Source organism: Diadema antillarum, unplaced genomic scaffold (assembly GCF_040938485.1).
Source record: "Diadema antillarum isolate AM-2024a unplaced genomic scaffold, OU_Dant_1.0 seq00000635_RagTag, whole genome shotgun sequence".
Lineage (NCBI taxonomy): Eukaryota > Metazoa > Echinodermata > Echinoidea > Diadematoida > Diadematidae > Diadema > Diadema antillarum.
This window is the reverse complement of record NW_027271552.1, coordinates 579,908-602,418: the sequence shown is the minus strand read 5'-3', so window position 1 is coordinate 602,418 and position 22,511 is coordinate 579,908.

Sequence of the window (22,511 nt, the reverse complement as noted above, 5' to 3'; positions counted from 1 at the left end):
CATAACTAAAGGTCATTTCTGTATCATTTTCGGTGGACATAATGTTCAGGTCACGCTCTATCTTAGATTTTGATGCTAATTACCTAGGACATCATTACGCGCGCATTAGCGCGCGTCAAAGTTTTTAAATGCTTAAAACGACTTCCCAATGGGAAATCTCGAAGTTTCAGACAATTTTAAGCGTTCCGCGCGTTCGCGTTCGTCCGCGCCTTTCCGCGCGCAGTGCGCGCAAGCAACATGAAAATGCACATTTTTTGACAGATTTGGATTCCTGATACATTAAGTAACAATATCCATTGATTTTCGATCAATTTCGACCTATAACAAAGGAATGCGCTGGCGTCAAGGTTGAAATTTCGTGTGCGCGTCTATGTGGAAATATAGCGAAAAACATGTCTTTGTTTATTTCGCCATAGCTCTTTCACACGTCAAGTGACCCTATGTTTTTATTGCATATTACAAAAGCATATGAATTGGAAATAACGTTTCAAGTACCAATATTTCCCTAAATACATTATGACGTCATCATATCATCATCTGAAATCAAAAAAGTGGAACTAATTTTTTTGAGGTACTGTTTCTGACATTCATTTGCTCGTATCTCTCTTGTTTAAGCTCAATATTATCCCAAATTCAGATATGTTGTACTTTGAACATTTGCCTTTTAAGTCCAAATCATGGTTTTGAAATTTGATGACGTCATCATACCTTAAATTGTGATTAAAGGTAAAGATGCAAAATCGGACAAGTTTACGTGTTATGTCTATGGGAGGTGATTTTCTTTTAAACCATGCATTGACTTGACAACATTTAAGCACCTTTATCTCAGCTGATTTTGCTTCATTTCCTCTGAAACTTAAGTATGTTGTAGCTGAGACAATAAGCTGCAGTAACCATGCATTTTATTTTTTGAAATCTCTTCATCAGGTTGACAATTTTGCAGTTTAAAACTGAAAATGAGAATGGAATGTGGACAAAACGATTCCTGATTCATCTTTCACATACATAAGTTTACGTTCCTCATATTTTCTCGCCGAGACGTATGGCCGAGCAGTTAAAGGCGACGTCTCATAGACGTGAGGTTGCGGGTTCGAACCCCATAAGATCACGAAACAAAATACTTAGCTATTTTACTTTTTTTCTTCAATTTTGTATTACATATTCCTCCATGTAGAAATCACGTTCGTATATAAACGCACCTATACACACACACATAAACACACACACACACACCATATCCCTCTTTTTTGTGTTGGAGACCACATTGCTTCGACTGCTGCAAAAATTTTGCAGGCTGACTTTGTCAAACCGATCATAGTTTGTAATGACGACGACGGAGGTGTTGTACTTTGAACAATTGTCTTTCAAGACCATGTCATTGTTTTGTACTTTGATGACGTCATCACACTGGAAATTGTGATTAAAGGCAAGGTATCAAAACCAGCCGATTATAGGTTTTATGTCTACGGCGCGTATTTTTCCCAAGTTGCCAGAAATGGCATAGCGACATCAGTCGTTACAAGGCCGCATTTCCGTCTAGCAATGCAATACATGTTCACGCGGCCACGATTATTGAGTGGGCATTGACTTTTTGCCCGTGTAATATCTATACATTTCTTTTTTGCCTTACCATTTCCGTGGATGTCCCGTGGCCAAGTGGTTAGAGAAACGGTTTCGCATGCACGCTCAATATAACTTCAAGGTGCCTATATCACATTCTTTTCTTTGTCGATCACAGATGACCGACATCTGATGACCCCAAGCGTATCACCTAACTCGTCAGCGTGACGAGTTTCATATCTCGTTAGGTGATACGCTATCAGCGTATCACCTATTGTGATTGTCAAAATCTCTCTTTATTTCTTTTTATTCTTCTTTCTTTCTGGACAATTTTGTGTCATCAATATCTCAACAATGACATTACGGAATAACTAGACATTTTCAGGGAACATGTCTCATGACAATATCTAGCCACAATAAGGTTTTCATGACAGTAACATATCTATGACGTCATCTAGGCGCCATTTTGTGATTTTCGGACCATGTTACATGATCGATCATAACTTCATAACTAAAGGTCATTTCTTTATCATTTTTTGTGAACATAAAGGTCAGATCACGCTCTATCTTTCTTTCTCTGATGCTAATTACCTAGGACGTCATCTAGGACGCGTAAGCGCGCGTCAAACTTTTAAAAGGCTCAAAACAACTTTCCAATGGGAAATCTCGAAGTTTCAGACAATTTTAAGCGTTTCAAACAATTTTGCGCGTGCGCGTCCGTCCGCGCGTTTTCGCGCGCACAGCGCGTCAGTAACATGAAAATGCACTTTTTTTGACTGATTTGGATTCCTGATACTTTGAGTAACAATATCCATTGATTTCTGATCGATTCTGACAAATAACAAAGCAATGCACTTGCGTCAAAGTTCAAATTTCGCCTTCGCGTCTATGTGCAAATATAGTGAAAAAACATGTCTTTGTTTATTTCGCCATAGCTCTTCAAAACACCTGGTTACCCTATGTTTTTATTGCATATTACAAAAGCATATAAATTGGACCTAACGTTTCAAGTATCATTATTTTCATAATTACATTATGACGTCATCATATCGTCATCTGAAATCAAAAAAGTGGAATTAATTTTTTTAAGGTACTGTTTCTGACATTCATTTGCTCGTATCTCTGTTGTTTAAGCTCAATATTATCCCAAATTCAGATATGTTGTACTTTGAGCATTTGCCTTTTAAGTCCATGTCATGTTTTTGATATTTGATGACGTCATCATACCTTAAATTGTGATTAAAGGTAAAGATGCAAAATCGGACAAGTTTACGTGTATTGTCTATGGGAGGTGATTTTTTTAGAAACCATGCATTGACTTAACAACGTTTAAGCACCTTTATCTCAGCTGATTTTGCTTCATTTCCTCTGAAACTTTAGTATGTTGTAGCTGAGACAATAAGCTGCAGTAATCATGCATTTTATTCTTTGAAATCTTCTCATGAGGTTGACAATTTTGCAATTTAAAACTGAAAATGAGAATGGAATGCGGACGAAACGATTCCTGATTCACCTTTCACGTATATAAGTTTACGTTCCTCTAATATTCTCGTCGAGACGTATGGCCGAGTGGTTAGAGGCGTCGTCTCAGAAACGTGAGGTAGCACACGTACGGGTTCGATCCTCACAAGAGCACGAAAGAAAATAATTATTTCTTTTTTTTACTTTTTTTTTCTTCAATGGAGTACTACACCATCGTCCATGTAGAACCATGTTTACATGTAAACACACCTAATACGCACACACTCACACAGTATACCTTTGTTTTGCGTTGGAGACTGCATTACTTCGACTGCTGCAAAATTTTGCAGGCTGGGCTTTTCAAATTGATGTAGTATATTGTAACAAAATGAAATTTGTTCATATCAATTCAGTAACACAATGTAGTCGTGGTTACTTTGTGCTGATTTATACATGTAACAAGTTATACATTGTAAAAAAGGTATTTGCATTGTTCCTTTAAGTCAGTCTTCTGTATTGATGATTATTTGTCAATTAGTGGTTTTTGTGGAGTTTCAGATAGTGATAAAAAGTATGGATGATAAGTGCAGCGATAATTCCTACAGTTAGTTCAAAGTTGTGTTACAGATGTTTGATACATACATTTAGCATTGTGTGTGTGTATATACGTGTGTATACAGGTTGGCCATATGACACATTCTAGACAATTAATCTTAATTAATTAGCAAACGTGATCAGCTATGGAACTGAATATGGTACTAATGTGTGATGTTAATAATTCTGATTAAACTGTGACGAGTTTAAAGGGATAGCATAACTGTGTGTAAAAATAGGGCAATTATAAGAAAATTTTAGGGGAACTTGATAACCATGCCTATAATAATTTCATACAGGTACTAATACCTGCCTCATATTCATGTCATAGATCGTCATGTCAATAGCAAACTGACAACGTAGGATGAATGTGTTATATATTGAACAACTGTCTTACAAGTCCATAACGTTCCCCATATTTTCTCGTCGAGACGTATGGCCGAGTAGTTAAAGGCGACGTCTCAGCGACGTGAGGTTGCGGGTTCGAACCCCACGAGATCACGAAACAAAATACTTAGCTATTTTACTGTTTTTTTTCTTCAATTTTGAATTACATATTCGTCCATGTAGAAATCACGTTCGTATATAAACGCACCTATACACACACACACGCCATATCCCTCTTTTTTGTGTGTTGGAGACCACATTGCTTCGACTGCAGCAAAATTTTGCAGGTTGACTTTGTCAAACCGATCATAGTATGTAATGACGACGACGGAGGTGTTGTACTTTGAACAATTGTCTTTCAAGACCATGTCATTGTTTTGTAATTTGATGACGTCATTACACTGAAAATTGTGATTAAAGGCAAGGTATCAAAACCAGCCGATTATAGGTTTTATGTCTGTGGGACGCATTTTTCCCAAGTTGCCAGAAATGGCATAGCGACCTCAGTCGTTACAAGGCCGCTTTTCCGTCTAGCAATGCAATAGATGTTCACATGGCCACGAATAGTTGAGTGGGCATTGACTTTCCCCCTGTTATATCTATACATTGGGTTTTTTTTTTGTCTTACCATTTCCGTGGATGACCCGTGGCCGAGTGGTTACAGAAACGGTTTCGCATGCACGCTCAATATAACTTCAAGGTGCCTATATCACATTCTTTTCTTTGTCGATCACAGATGACTGTCATCTGATGACCACAAGCGTATCACCTAACTCGTCCTCAATGTGACGAGTTTTCATGTCTCGTTATTCTTCTTTCTTTCTGGCACATTTTGTGTCGTGAATATCTCAACATTGACATGACGGAATAACATGACATTTTCAGTCAACATGTCTCATGACAATATCTAGCCACAATAAGGTTTTCATGACAGTAACTTATCTATGACGTCATCTAGGCGCCATTTTGTGATTTTCGGACCATGTTACATGATCGATCATAACTTCATAACTAAAGGTCATTTCTGTATCATTTTCGTTGGACATAAAGTTCAGGTCACGCTCTATCTTACTTTTTAATGCTAATTACCCAGGACATCATTACGCGCGCATTAGCGCGCGTCAAAGTTTTTAAATGCTTAAAACGACTTCCCAATGGGAAATCTCGAAGTTTCGGACAATTTTAAGCGTTCCGCGCGTTCGCGTCCGTCCGCGCATTTCCGCGCGCAGTGCGCGTAAGCAACATGAAAATGCACATTTTTTGACAGATTTGGATTCCTGATACATTAAGTAACAATATCCACTGCTTTCCGATCAATTTCGACCTATAACAAAGGAATGCGCTGGCGTCAAAGTTGAAATTTCGTGTGCGCGTCTATGTGGAAATATAGCGAAAAACATGTCTTTGTTTATTTCGCCATAGCTCTTTAAAACGTCAGGTGACCCTATGTTTTTATTGCATATTACAAAAGCATATGAATTGAAAATAACGTTTCAAGTATCAATATTTCCCTAAATACATTATGACGTCATCATATCATCATCTGAAATCAAAAAAGTGGAATTAATTTTTTTGAGGTACTGTTTCTGACATTCATTTGCTCGTATCTCTGTTGTTTAAGCTCAATATTATCCCAAATTCAGATATGTTGTACTTTGAACATTTGCCTTTTAAGTCCAAGTCATGGTTTTGAAATTTGAGACGGCATCATACCTTAAATTGTGATTAAAGGTAAAGATGCAAAATCGGACAAGTTTACGTGTTATGTCTATGGGAGGTGATTTTTTTTAAAACCATGCATTGACTTGACAACGTTTAAGCACCTTTATCTCAGCTGATTTTGCTTCATTTCCTCTGAAACTTAAGTATGTTGTAGCTGAGACAATAAGCTTCAGTAATCATGCATTTTATTTTTTGAAATCTCATCATCAGGTTGACAATTTTGCAGTTTAAAACTGAAAATGAGAATGGAATGTGGACAAAACGATTCCCGATTCAGCTTTCACATACATAAGTTTACGGTCCTCATATTTTCTCGCCGAGACGTATGGCCGAGTGGTTAAAGGCGACGTCTCAGAGACGTGAGGTTGCGGGTTCGAACCCCACAAGATCACGAAACAAAATACTTAGCTATTTTACTTTTTTTCTTCAATTTTGTATTACATATTCGTCCATGTAGAAATCACGTTCGTATATAAACGCACCTATACACACACACAGACACACAGACACACAGACACACACCATATCCCTCTTTTTTGTGTTGGAGACCACATTGCTTCGACTGCTGCAAAATTTTGCAGGCTCACTTTGTCTAACCGATCATAGTATGTAATGACGACGACGGAGGAGTTGTACTTTGAACATTTGTCTTTCAAGACCATGTCATTGTTTTGTACTTTGATGACGTCATCACACTGAAAATTGTGATTAAAGGCAAGGTATCAAAACCAGCCGATTATAGACTTTATGTCTACGGCGCGTATTTTTCCCAAGTTGCCAGAAATGGCATAGCGACATCAGTCGTTACAAGGCCGCATTTCCGTCTAGCAATGCAATACATGTTCACGCGGCCACGATTGTTGAGTGGGCAATGACTTTTTCCCCCTGTAATATCCATACATTTCTTTTTTGCCTTACCATTTCCGGGGATGTCCCGTGGCCGAGTGGTTAGAGAAACGGTTTTGCATGCACGCTCAATATAACATCAAGGTGCCTATATCACATTCTTTTCTTTGTCGATCACAGATGACCGACACCTGATGACCCCAAGCGTATCACCTAACTCGTCAGCGTGACGAGTTTCATATCTCGTTAGGTGATACGCTATCAGCGTATCACCTATTGTGATTGCCAAAATTTCTCTTTTTTTTTATTCTTCTTTCTTTCTGCCACATTTTGTGTCGTCAATATCTCAACAATGACATTACGGAATGACATGACATTTTCAGTCAACATGTCTCATAACAATATCTAGCCACAATAAGGTTTTCATGACAGTAACATATCTATGACGTCATCTAGGCGCCATTTTGTGATTTTCGGACCTTGTCACATGATCGATCATAACTTCATAACTAGATATCATTTCTGTATCATTTTCGGTGGACATAAAGTTCAGGTCACGCTCTATCTTACTTTTTAACGCTAGTTATCCAGGTCTTCATTACGCGCGCGTACGCGCGCGTCAAAATTTTAAAAGGCTCAAAACGACTTCTCAATGGGAAATCTCGAAGTTTCAGACAATTTTAAGCGTTTCAAACATTTTTTCGCGTGCGCGTCCGTCCGCGCAATTTCGCGCGCAGAGGGCGTAACCAACATGAAAATGCAATTTTTTTGACTGATTTGGATTTCTGATACTTTGAGTAACAATATCCATTGATATCCCATCGATTTTGACCTATAACAAAGGAATGCACTGGCGTCAAAGTTGAAATTCCGCGCGCGCGTTTTTCTGCAAATATAGTGAAAAAACATGTTTTTGTTTATGTCGCCATAGCTCTTTAAATCGTCCTGTGACCCTATATTTCTATTGCATATTACAAAAGCATATGAATTGGAAATAACGTTTCAAGTACCAATATTGCCAGGAAAACTCATGACGTCATCATATCATCATCTGAAATCAAAAAAGTGGAATTAATTTTTTTGAGGTACTGTTTCTGACATTCATTTGCTCGTATCTCTGTTGTTTAAGCTCAGTATTATCCCAAATTCAGATATGTTGTACTTTGAACATTTGCCTCTCAAGTCCATGTAATGATTTTGAAATATGATGACGTCATCATACTAGAAATTGTGATTAAAGGTAAAGACTCAAAATCAGACAAGTTTACGTGTTATGTCTATGGGAGGTGATTTTTTTTTTCAAACCATGCATTGACTTGACAACGTTTAAGCACCTTTACCTCATCTAATTTTGTTTCATTTCCTCTGAAACATAAATATGTTGTAGCTGAGACAATAAGCTTTAGTAATCATGCATTTTATGTTTTCAAATCTCCTCATCAGGTTGATAATTTTGTAGTTTAAATCTGAAAATGAGAATACAATCTGTACGGAACGATTCCCAATTTTTCTTTGCAACTATATATTGATCGAATCCACGCTGCCACTTGTGGGAAGTTGAATAGCGCCATCACAAGGCAACACACTCACGATGGTATTTAGATTTAAGTTTCGCACTCGATCTTCAGGACAGCCATGTGGCATAATCGGTTAGCGCGCTGGTTGTTCATAACGCCATACCGGAAGGCGAGAGGTTCGACTCCCGCAGGACTTTCATCCGTTCTTTCTTTTTTTCTCTTTTTTTTCGGCAGTTCAGCTTTACTCCGATATCATTTATCGTATTATTTTATCAAGTGTACGTAACCCGTGAACACGGCTGCTCTATTTCCCTTGTTTTGTATTGGAGTTTGGAGATTGGGTTTGCTTCATTAATTTTGTCACACTTAATGTTGTAAATTGCCCCCTGTTACAGTGTCCCGCTTACCACCTTTCGTTTGCTCTTTCCTTTTCTCTTCATTGGTTATTGTTATACTGTAACAGGATAGGTGGTAGGAACATGTACGTTTAAATAACTGGCAGGAATGGGAGCTGAATTGATTAACTCTAGTCCAGGTGTATGGCGTCTCGCTCATCTCTTTGAAATTCCAGGTTGTTATTGTTTGACCCAATAACGGAGTTGTAGACAGGTTTTATGTTGCTATAGAGGTATCTTGTGCAACATGAATAGAAGGCATCACTGTTTAGTAGTAGTAATGAACTTTTTCATGTTGTAAATGATATAAAGATATGAATTTCATATCTAATCTTCGGGACAGCCGTGTGGCTTTATAGTCGCTTAGCGCGCTGCATGGTCATTATGCACTACCTTAGGACGAGATGTTCGGGACCCGCAGGACGCTATTATTTTTTTTCTCTCTCTCTCTTTCTTTGTTTTTCTTGTGGCAGTTCAGCTTCATTCCGATGTCATTACCCCACGACACACAGTCACTCAGGTTCCCTTTTTTTGTCGGAGGCTGGAGGTTGGATTTGCTTCATTTATCATACGTAATGTTGTAAAGTGCCCTTGGTATACAGTGCCCCGCTTGCCACCTTTCGTTTTCTCTTTCCTTTTCTCAACGTTTGTTCCTGTTACACTGCACAAGACAGGTCGGAAAATAATTTACATAACTCAACTGGAGCAGGAATGGCAACTGAATAAATTAATTCTAGGCCAGGTGTATGGCGTCTCGCTCGTCTCTTTGAAATTCCAGGTTGTTATTGTTTGACCCAATAACGGAATTGTAGACAGGTTTTATGTTGCTATAGAGGTATCTTGTGCCACATGAGGAGAAAGCATCACTGTTTAGTAGTAGTAATGAACTTTTCCATGTCCCTCCATGTCAGTTAAGTTTTATAGTGTGTTCAAAGGGGTTGTGTGTCTATCTGCCAAAGAAAAGGAAAACCTTATTTTAGTCATGGCTGTTTCTCTATACGTAGACGTAGGTAATGAGTGTTGTTGGTATCTGAGCAGTGAATAACACAGCATCAGGCTAAAATCCCCCTTAGTTATACGCGCTAAGCGTTCAATTTGATATATCTTTATTATTTTATGTAGTCAATCACTGCTAATGGAGTTACAGAATTATGTTATGACACCTTTCACTGAAAGTTTGTAAAGCAAAGTTTATGGACAAGGCAAGCAATTGTACATGAATAATACCAATTATTTCAGAGGGAAATTATGGTATACCTAAATGTAGGGGTATCATTGCTTTGGAATTGCTGAGACAATAATCTAGGCACGAGGGCTTCCACTTCTAATAACTGATCCCTTTGAAGATGTGTCGGTCACGAGTGATCGTCATGATTCATCTTTCACGTAGAAGCTTCCGTTCCACACTCTTGGTTCGAGAAGACTTACACCATCATACTTCAAATTGTTATTAAAGGTAAAGACTCAAAATCGGACAAGTTTACGTGTATTGTCTATGGGAGGTGATTTTTTTTAAAACCATGCATTGACTTAACAACGTTTAAGCACCTTTATCTCAGCTGATTTTGCTTCATTTCCTCTGAAACTTTAGTATGTTGTAGCTGAGACAATAAGCTGCAGTAATCATGCATTTTATTCTTTGAAATCTCCTCATCAGTTTGACAATTTTGCAGCTTAAACCTGAAAATGAAAATGGAATGTGGACAAAACGATTCCTCATGTATCTTTCACATACATAAGTTTACGTTCCCCATATTTTCTCGTCGAGACGTATGGCCGAGTGGATAAAGGCGACGTCTCAGAGACTTGAGGTTGCGGGTTCGAACCCCACAAAATCACGAAACAAAATACTTAGCTATTTTACTTTTTTTTCTTCAATTTTGTATTACATATTCGTCCATGTAGAAATCACGTTCGTATATAAACGCACCTACACACACACACAGACACACACACACGCCATATCCCTCTTTTTTGTGTGTTGGAGACCACATTGCTTCGACTGCAGCAAAATTTTGCAGGTTGACTTTGTCAAACCGATCATAGTATGTAATGACGACGACTGAGGTGTTGTACTTTGAACAATTGTCTTTCAAGACGATGTCATTGTTTTGTAATTTGATGACGTCATTACACTGAAAATTGTGATTAAAGGCAAGGTATCAAAACCAGCCGATTATAGGTTTTATGTCTGCGGGACGTATTTTTCCCAAGTTGCCAGAAATGGCATAGCGACCTCAGTCGTTACAAGGCCGCTTTTCCGTCTAGCAATGCAATAGATGTTCACATGGCCACGTTAGTTGAGTGGGCATTGACTTTCCCCCTGTTATATCTATACATTGTTGTTGTTTTTTTCTTACCATTTCCGTGGATGACCCGCGGCCGAGTGGTTACAGAAACGGTTTCGCATGCACGCTCAATATAACTTCAAGGTGCCTATATCACATTCTTTCTTGTCGATCACAGATGACCGTCATCTGATGACCACAAGCGTATCACCTAACTCGTCCTCAATGTGACGAGTTTTCATGTCTCGTTAGGTGATACGCTATCAGCGTATCACCTATTGTGATTGCCAAAATTTCTCTTTTTTTTTATTCTTCTTTCTTTCTGCCACATTTTGTGTCGTCAATATCTCAACAATGACATTACGGAATAACATGACATTTTCAGTCAACATGTCTCATAACAATATCTAGCCACAATAAGGTTTTCATGACAGTAACATATCTATGACGTCATCTAGGCACCATTTTGTGATTTTCGGACCTTGTCACATGATCGATCATAACTTCATAACTAGATATCATTTCTGTATCATTTTCGGTGGACACAAAGTTCAGGTCACGCTCTATCTTACATTTTAACGCTAGTTACCCAGGTCATCATTACGCGCGCGTTTGCGCGCGTCAAAATTTCAAAAGGCTCAAAACGACTTCCCAATGGGAAATCTCGAAGTTTCAGACAATTTTAAGCGTTTCAAACATTTTCTCGCGTGCGCGTCCGTCCGCGCAATTTCGCGTGCAGAGGGCGTAACTAACATGAAAATGCAATTTTTTTGACTGATTTGGATTTCTGATACTTTGAGTAACAATATCCATTGATTTCCGATCGATTTTGACCTATAACAAAGGAATGCACTGGCGTCAAAGTTGAAATTCCGCGCGCGCGTCTTTCTGCAAATATAGTGAAAAAACATGTTTTTGTTTATGTCGCCATAGCTCTTTAAATCGTCCTGTGACCCTATATTTCTATTGCATGTTACAAAAGCATATGAATTGGAAATAACGTTTCAAGTACCAATATTGCCAGGAAAACTCATGACGTCATCATATCATCATCTGAAATCAAAAAAGTGGAATTAATTTTTTTGAGGTACTCTTTCTGACATTCATTTACTCGTATCTCTATTGTTTAAGCTTAATATCACCCCAAATTCAGATATGTTTTACTTTGAACATTTGCCTTTCAAGTCCATGTCATGGTTTTGAAATTTGATGACGTCATCATACTTTAAATTGTGATTAAAGGTAAAGACGCAAAATCGGACAAGTTTACGTGTTATGTCTATGGGAGGTGATTTTTTTAAAAACCATACATTGACTTGACAACGTTTAAGCACCTTTATCTCAGATGATTTTGCTTCATTTCCTCTGAAAATTAAGTATGTTGTAGCTGTGACAATAAGCTGCAGTAATCATGCATTTTATTCTTTGAAATCTCCTCATCAGGTTGACAATTTTGCAATTTAAAACTGAAAATGAGAATGGAATGCGGACGAAACGATTCCTGATTCATCTTTCACGTACATAAGTTTACGTTCCTCTAATTTTCTCGTCGAGACGTATGGCCGAGTGGTTAGAGGTGTCGTCACAGAAACGTGAGGTTGCACACGTACGGGTTCGAACCTCACAAGAGCACGAAAGAAAATAATAATTTTTTTTTTACTTTTTTTCTTCAATGGAGTACTACACCTTCGTCCATGTAGAAGTCACGTTCGCATGTAAACACACCTATACGCACACACTCACACAGTATCCCTTTGTTTATCGTTGGAGACTGCATTGCTTCGACTGCTGCAAAATATTGCAGGCTGGGCTTTTCAAGCTGATCATGGTATATTGTAACAAAATGAAATTTGTTCATATCAATTCAGTAACACAATGTAGTCGTGGTTACTTTGTGCTGATTTTATACATGTAAGAAGCTATACATTGTAAAAAAAGGTATTTGAATTGTTCCTTTAAGTCAGTCTTCTGTATTGATGATTATTTGTCAATTAGTGGTTTTTGTGGAGTTTCAGATAATGATAAAAAGTATGTATGATAAGTGCAGCGATACTTTCTACAGTTAGTTCAAAGTTGTGTTACAGAGGTTTGATACATACATTTAGCATTGTGTTTGTGTGTCCACGTGTGTATACAGGTTGGCCATATGGCACATTCTAGACAATAAATCTTAATTAATTAGCAAACGCGATCAGCTATGGAACTGAATATGGTACTAATGTATGATGTTCATGATTCTCATTAAACTGTGACGAGTTTAAAGAGATAGCTTAACTGTGTGTAAAAATAAAGCAATAATAAGGAAATTTTAAGGGAATTTGATAACCATGCCTATAATAATTTCATACAGGTACTAATAGCTGCCTCATATTCATGTGATTGATCGTTATGTCAATAGCAAACTGACAACGTACGATTAATATATTATACATTAAACAACTGTCTTTCAAATCCATATCGATGTTTTCTAGTTTGATGACGTCATCATACTTTAAATTGTGATAAAAGTAAAGACACAAAATCGGACAAGTTTACGTATTATGTCTATGGGAGGTGATTTTTTTTAAAACCATGCATTGACTTGACAACGTTTAAGCACCTCTATCTCAGCTGATTTTGCTTCATTTCCTCTGAAACTTTAGTATGTTGTAGCTGAGACAATAAGCTGCAGTACGAGGGGCGACTGAAAAGTTTTGAGCCTAACATAGAAAAGATTAAGATATGAAGGCCAAATTTGGTCCATGAAATCTTCATTATATCTTAATCCTACCAACTAAATTTCTTGGTCATAACAATTTTTATCCTTATTTTACAGGTTCTTGAACTTTCTGTATCAGGTGATTCATAAAAAATGGACAAAATTGAGTAATGATCACAAAAGGTGTCTTGCTTCACTAGGACAATGCTCCAGCGCATTCATCAGCGGTTGCAATGGCAACCATTCATGACTGTGGGTTCCAACTAGTTCCCGTATTCACCAGATCTAGCCCATCGGACTTCCACCTCTTTCCGAACCTCAAAAAAGATTTGACTGGACAACGCTTCACCACTGATGAGGAGGTCATTGATGCTGTTGACTCCTACCTGGAGGACCAACCAAAGAACTTCTACTGCAGCGGCATAGAGGCACTACGTCACCGCTGGAGGAAGTGTGTGGACTCACAAGGGGACTATGTAGAAAAATAGAGCAATAAAGTACTTCTGCCTCTTACCATCTCTTGAAGGCTCAAAACTTTTCAGTCGCCCCTCGTAAACATGCATTTTATTCTTTGAAATCTCCTCATCAGATTGACAATTTTGCAGTTGAAAACTGAAAATGAAAATGGAATGTGGACAAAACGATTCCTCATGTATCTTTCACATACATAAGTTTACGTTCCCCATATTTTCTCGTCGAGACGTATGGCCGAGTGGATAAAGGCGACGTCTCAGAGACATAAGGTTGCGGGTTGGAACCCCACAAGATCACGAAACAAAATACTTAGCTATTTTACTTTTTTTTCTTCAATTTTGTATTATATATTCGTCCATGTAGAAATCACGTACGTATATAAACGCACCTATACACACACACAGACACACACACACACGCCATATCCCTCTTTTTTGTGTGTTGGAGACCACATTGCTTCGACTGCAGCACAATTTTGCAGGTTGACTTTGTCAAACCGATCATAGTATGTAATGACGACGACTGAGGTGTTGTACTTTGAACAATTGTCTTTCAAGACGATGTCATTGTTTTGTAATTTGATGACGTCATTACACTGAAAATTGTGATTAAAGGCAAGGTATGAAAACCAGCCGATTATAGGTTTTATGTCTGCGGGACGTATTTTTCCCAAGTTGCCAGAAATGGCATAGCGACCTCAGTCGTTACAAGGCCGCTTTTCCGTCTAGCAATGCAATAGATGTTCACACGGCCACGTTGGTTGAGTGGGCATTGACTTTCCCCCTGTTATATCTATACATTGTTTTTTTTTTTGTCTTACCATTTCCGTGGATGACCCGTGGCCGAGTGGTTACAGAAACGGTTTCGCATGTACGCTCAATATAACTTCAAGGTGCCTATATCACATTCTTTTCTTTGTCGATCACAGATGACTGTCATCTGATGACCACAAGCGTATCACCTAACTCGTCCTCAATGTGACGAGTTTTCATGTCTCGTTTTTTATTCTTCTTTCTTTCTGCCACATTTTGTGTCGTCAATATCTCAACAATGACATTACGGAATGACATGACATTTTCAGTCAACATGTCTCATAACAATATCTAGCCACAATAAGGTTTTCATGACAGTAACATATCTATGACGTCATCTAGGCGCCATTTTGTGATTTTCGGACCTTGTCACATGATCGATCATAACTTCATAACTAGATATCATTTCTGTATCATTTTCGGTGGACATAAAGTTCAGGTCACGCTCTATCTTACTTTTTAACGCTAGTTATCCAGGTCTTCATTACGCGCGCGTACGCGCGCGTCAAAATTTTAAAAGGCTCAAAACGACTTCCCAATGGGAAATCTCGAAGTTTCAGACAATCTCAAGCGTTTCAAACATTTTTTCGCGTGCGCGTCCGTCCGCGCAATTTCGCGCGCAGAGGGCGTAACCAACATGAAAATGCAATTTTTTTGACTGATTTGGATTTCTGATACTTTGAGTAACAATATCCATTGATATCCCATCGATTTTGACCTATAACAAAGGAATGCACTGGCGTCAAAGTTGAAATTCCGCGCGCGCGTTTTTCTGCAAATATAGTGAAAAAACATGTTTTTGTTTATGTCGCCATAGCTCTTTAAATCGTCCTGTGACCCTATATTTCTATTGCATATTACAAAAGCATATGAATTGGAAATAACGTTTCAAGTACCAATATTGCCAGGAAAACTCATGACGTCATCATATCATCATCTGAAATCAAAAAAGTGGAATTAATTTTTTTGAGGTACTGTTTCTGACATTCATTTGCTCGTATCTCTGTTGTTTAAGCTCAATATTATCCCAAATTCAGATATGTTGTACTTTGAACATTTGCCTCTCAAGTCCATGTAATGATTTTGAAATACGATGACGTCATCATACTAGAAATTGTGATTAAAGGTAAAGACTCAAAATCAGACAAGTTTACGTGTTATGTCTATGGGAGGTGATTTTTTTTTTCAAACCATGCATTGACTTGACAACGTTTAAGCACCTTTACCTCATCTAATTTTGTTTCATTTCCTCTGAAACATAAATATGTTGTAGCTGAGACAATAAGCTTTAGTAATCATGCATTTTATGTTTTCAAATCTCCTCATCAGGTTGATAATTTTGTAGTTTAAATCTGAAAATGAGAATACAATCTGTACGGAACGATTCCCAATTTTTCTTTGCAACTATATATTGATCGAATCCACGCTGCCACTTGTGGGAAGTTGAATAGCGCCATCACAAGGCAACACACTCACGATGGTATTTAGATTTAAGTTTCGCACTCGATCTTCAGGACAGCCATGTGGCATAATCGGTTAGCGCGCTGGTTGTTCATAACGCCATACCGGAAGGCGAGAGGTTCGACTCCCGCAGGACTTTCATCCGTTCTTTCTTTTTTTCTCTTTTTTTCGGCAGTTCAGCTTTACTCCGATATCATTTATCGTATTATTTTATCAAGTGTACGTAACCCGTGAACACGGCTGCTCTATTTCCTTTGTTTTGTATTGGAGTTTGGAGATTGGGTTTGCTTCATTAATTTTGTCACACTTAATGTTGTAAATTGCGCCCTGTTACAGTGTCCCGCTTACCACCTTTCGTTTGCTCTTTCCTTTTCTCTTCATTGGTTATTGTTATACTGTAACAGGATAGGTGGTAGGAACATGTACGTTTAAATAACTGGCAGGAATGGGAGCTGAATTGATTAACTCTAGTCCAGGTGTATGGCGTCTCGCTCATCTCTTTGAAATTCCAGGTTGTTATTGTTTGACCCAATAACGGAGTTGTAGACAGGTTTTATGTTGCTATAGAGGTATCTTGTGCAACATGAATAGAAGGCATCACTGTTTAGTAGTAGTAATGAACTTTTTCATGTTGTAAATGATATAAAGATATGAATTTCATATCTAATCTTCGGGACAGCCGTGTGGCTTTATAGTCGCTTAGCGCGCTGCATGGTCATTATGCACTACCTTAGGACGAGATGTTCGGGACCCGCAGGACGCTATTATTTTTTTTCTCTCTCTCTTTCTTTGTTTTTCTTGTGGCAGTTCAGCTTCATTCCGATGTCATTACCCCACGACACACAGTCACTCAGGTTCCCTTTTTTTGTCGGAGGCTGGAGGTTGGATTTGCTTCATTTATCATACGTAATGTTGTAAAGTGCCCTTGGTATACAGTGCCCCGCTTGCCACCTTTCGTTTTCTCTTTCCTTTTCTCAACGTTTGTTCCTGTTACACTGCACAAGACAGGTCGGAAAATAATTTACATAACTCAACTGGAGCAGGAATGGCAACTGAATAAATTAATTCTAGGCCAGGTGTATGGCGTCTCGCTCGTCTCTTTGAAATTCCAGGTTGTTATTGCTTGACCCAATAACGGAATTGTAGACAGGTTTTATGTTGCTATAGAGGTATCTTGTGCCACATGAGGAGAAAGCATCACTGTTTAGTAGTAGTAATGAACTTTTCCATGTCCCTCCATGTCAGTTATAGTGTGTTCAAAGGGGTTGTGTGTCTATCTGCCAAAGAAAAGGAAAACCTTATTTTAGTCATGGCTGTTTCTCTATACGTAGACGTAGGTAATGAGTGTTGTTGGTATCTGAGCAGTGAATAACACAGCATCAGGCTAAAATCCCCCTTAGTTATACGCGCTAAGCGTTCAATTTGATATATCTTTATTATTTTATGTAGTCAATCACTGCTAATGGAGTTACAGAATTATGTTATGACACCTTTCACTGAAAGTTTGTAAAGCAAAGTTTATGGACAAGGCAAGCAATTGTACATGAATAATACCAATTATTTCAGAGGGAAATTATGGTATACCTAAATGTAAGGGTATCATTGCTTTGGAATTGCTGAGACAATAATCTAGGCACGAGGGCTTCCACTTCTAATAACTGATCCCTTTGAAGATGTGTTGGTCACGAGTGATCGTCATGATTCATCTTTCACGTAGAAGCTTCCGTTCCACACTCTTGGTTCGAGAAGACTTACACCATCATACTTCAAATTGTTATTAAAGGTAAAGACTCAAAATCGGACAAGTTTACGTGTATTGTCTATGGGAGGTGATTTTTTTTAAAACCATGCATTGACTTAACAACGTTTAAGCACCTTTATCTCAGCTGATTTTGCTTCATTTCCTCTGAAACTTTAGTATGTTGTAGCTGAGACAATAAGCTGCAGTAATCATGCATTTTATTCTTTGAAATCTCCTCATCAGTTTGACAATTTTGCAGCTTAAACCTGAAAATGAAAATGGAATGTGGACAAAACGATTCCTCATGTATCTTTCACATACATAAGTTTACGTTCCCCATATTTTCTCGTCGAGACGTATGGCCGAGTGGATAAAAGCGACGTCTCAGAGACTTGAGGTTGCGGGTTCGAACCCCACAAAATCACGAAACAAAATACTTAGCTATTTTACTTTTTTTTCTTCAATTTTGTATTACATATTCGTCCATGTAGAAATCACGTTCGTATATAAACGCACCTACACACACACGCAGACACACACACACGCCATATCCCTCTTTTTTGTGTGTTGGAGACCACATTGCTGCGACTGCAGCAAAATTTTGCAGGTTGACTTTGTCAAACCGATCATAGTATGTAATGACGACGACTGAGGTGTTGTACTTTGAACAATTGTCTTTCAAGACGATGTCATTGTTTTGTAATTTGATGACGTCATTACACTGAAAATTGTGATTAAAGGCAAGGTATCAAAACCAGCCGATTATAGGTTTTATGTCTGCGGGACGTATTTTTCCCAAGTTGCCAGAAATGGCATAGCGACCTCAGTCGTTACAAGGCCGCTTTTCCGTCTAGCAATGCAATAGATGTTCACATGGCCACGTTAGTTGAGTGGGCATTGACTTTCCCCCTGCTATATCTATACATTGTTGTTGTTTTTTTCTTACCATTTCCGTGGATGACCCGCGGCCGAGTGGTTACAGAAACGGTTTCGCATGCACGCTCAATATAACTTCAAGGTGCCTATATCACATTCTTTCTTGTCGATCACAGATGACCGTCATCTGATGACCACAAGCGTATCACCTAACTCGTCCTCAATGTGACGAGTTTTCATGTCTCGTTTTGTTTTGTTTTTGTTTTTATTGTATTGAAGTTCAGAGGAAAATTCAATTACAACGTCGCAGTAAAAATTGCTCGCTCTGAATATGTCGATATTGCAAGTGATATGCTCCACAGCCACCAAAAGCCGAGTGAACGTGAACTCGAGTAAAGGAAATTCAAATCTCCCGCCCCACTTCATGGAGATGGTTTCTGGCACCAACTTGCTTGCTTACTGTGAATATCTATGGGAAATGTGAGCGATACACTCAACACCCATGTAAAGGCCGAATGAACCTGAAGTCGAGTAAAGGAAGTTTTAAATTTCCCGCCCCACTCCATAGAGACCAGTCATTTCCTACGGGTTACGTAATACCATCGACTTAACTGGCCACTGTACCAAAGATACATGTACTACTGCGTTTAATGCGCACAGGGCACTTTCAAACCTTCGCCTTTATTGGTTACACAAGCTTGCACAATCAAAGGTTGATCAAAACACGCATCACTATTAAAAATTACTGGTAGTCTACTTCACGCGTGGTGTTCGCGTTCAATTGTTATGTCATTGTCACGCATAATCGAGTGAAATACTGGATAAAGTCATGGATTCACATCCAACAACATGCGAACTATGTAAACATACTGAATATATTCTTCGATTTAAGTGATGCGCTCATGAGCTAAGATTTTGTTTGTGTTGCAAATAGAGTAATGTGTTTATAATTTTTGCTTACCAAAGCGAGTCATATTATTTTAACAACAATAACAACAACAAATGGATCCGTTTGTATAGATAATTGGTTTGTAATTTGAATATTATGTAAATCGCATGCGTTGAGGAGTTTCATTCCTGTTGTTCATAGAGTAAACTGTATATAATTTTTGCTTACCAAAGCAGTTTATATCATTATAAAACAACAACTAGGTTCGTTTGTAAACACGTGGTTTCTACTTTGAATAGCTATACATGTATACCGCGTACGTCTATGAATCGGTTGACACGATTATCATTTTTTTTTTTCTATCTTTCTTCGTGTATGTAGCCTGCCTAATTCTAACGCAAAAGATTCGAGGCATTTAAAACTTCCGAGTATATTGTTATTCATTTAGGCTACATCATGACCCGTTATCCCCTCATAAACTTCAAAAATGTATGTATGCAACGTATCCTATCCATTCTACAATATGAACGGGCAATAATGAAGATCATTTTGCTGCACGATACCTCATATACGAGGCTCCACGCTACAATTTCGTTGAAAGCTGAGTGACACGTTCACGAATAAAATCGTCACTACAGCTCATTCGTTTAGCTCCGCAGAGCGCTTACCCTTTCTAAAAAAAAAAACAAAAAAAAAACAAAAAAAGCAAAGTACACACACAACAAAAACAACAACAAATGTCGCGCTCCGCATCCTGTCATGGCGATTGTAAAAGATTCCACCCTCACCTTCCTAAAAAGAAAGACAACAACAAACAGCCCTCCACATCTCCGACACCTTGTCAAAATTCATACACACTCACATTCCAAGATAAACACAACTACAACGGAGCGCTCCACATCTTATGGTCACGGCGCTTGCAAAGGCTCCACGCAACAAATATTCAGGTTCGTGGCACGCTGATTTGCATATTTTTTAAGAATACGTCATCGGTGATAATACGGCTTCATGCATTCTCATAAGGCTCCACATAGTGCTCACCTTTACAAAACAAAGACAACAATCACAAAGGTAGCGCTCCACATGTGATAGAGCTCTTGTAAGGGCTCCACGAACGATGGATTTGCATTCATCGTAGGTTAATTTGCATATTCAACGATAAATCATCGACAAAACTATTGCTTCGATACATTAAATACAATATATCAGGCCCCACAACTAGAACTCCCACCCTCCCTCTAAGAAACGACATAAATGTAACGCTCCACATGTCGCAATCACAGCTCTCAAGGCTCCACGCTCACCTTCCTAAACAAGCAAGCAAGCAAGCAAGCAAGCAAACAGAAAGCAGTGTAGAGCTCCACATCACACGAGTCTCACTGCTTGTAAAGGCTCCACGAACGATGGGTTTGCATTCATGATAAGTTAATTTACATATTCACTGGTAAATCATCGGCAATATTATGGCCTAATGCATACGCATCAGGCTCCACAGCTTGAACTCCCATCCTTCCTCTAAGAAACGAAATAAATGTAACGCTCCACACGTCATGGTCACAGCACTCATAAGGCTCCACACTTAAATTCCTAAATAAACAAGTAAGCAAACAAACAAAAAGCAAATGTAGCGCTCCACGTCACACTAGTCGCACTGCTTGTAAAAGTTCCACGAACGATGGGTTTGCATTCATGATAAGTTAATTTACATATTCACTGGTAAATCATCGGCAATATCATGGCCTCATGCATATGCATCAGGCTCCACAGCTTGAACTCCCATCCTTTCCTCTAAGAAACGAAATAAATGTAACGTTCCACATTATAGTCACAGCACTCAAGGCTCCGCACTTACCTTCCTAAAACAAACTTTAAACAAAACAAAAGCAAATGTAGCGCTCCACGTCACAGCCCTGAAGGCTCCACACTTACCTTCCTAAAACAAGCAAACAAACAAAACAAAAAAGCAAATGTAGCCACCCACATATTATAGTCACAGCCCTGAAGGCTCCACACTCACTTTCCTTTAGAAAAAAAAAATGTCACATCGTTCGCCATACGCAAGGCTCCACGCTTAGATTCACATTCGTGGCAAGCTGATTTACATAGTCGAGAATTAATCAACATACGACATCATCGACCTCGTACATATTCACACACAAAAAAGAAAAAATTCTGACAGCTCCACAACACCGTCAAGCTTTCATAATTATCACGACATCATTAACCTCGTACATATTCACAAAGACAGGCCCTGACAGCTCCACAACACCATCAACCATTCATAATCTTATCTAAAGGATGGGCTCATTTCCCCCTTATTAACGCTATCTTATCCTACCAGCAAATAATAACATCATACATATTCATGTATGACGCCATCTTATGCATATTCAATTATGACGTCAAGGTGGAGCTCCACCGGCTCCACCGGCTCCACCGTGGGTCGAACGGGTACATAGATATACTACTTACATTTCTCTTTTTTTTTCTTTTTTGTGTTGGGGGAGGAATAGGTGGGGTGTGAGGAAATGATATTCCATATGTAGAAAAGAATTGTAATCAGTCATCACATCATTTACTTCACACAGTTGAACGGCTAATACTACCAATGTTTGTATGGTAGTGACATATTTTATTATGAGAATCTTTAACTCCTTCACTTTCGCATACCTCTATTTCAAATGAATGAAAAAAAAAACAATGCTGAGTCAGTGAAACAAAGAAACGACAACATCACCACAGACCCTCAAGGAAGATCACAGAATAATCAGAAAAAGGTATCTCTAGCAG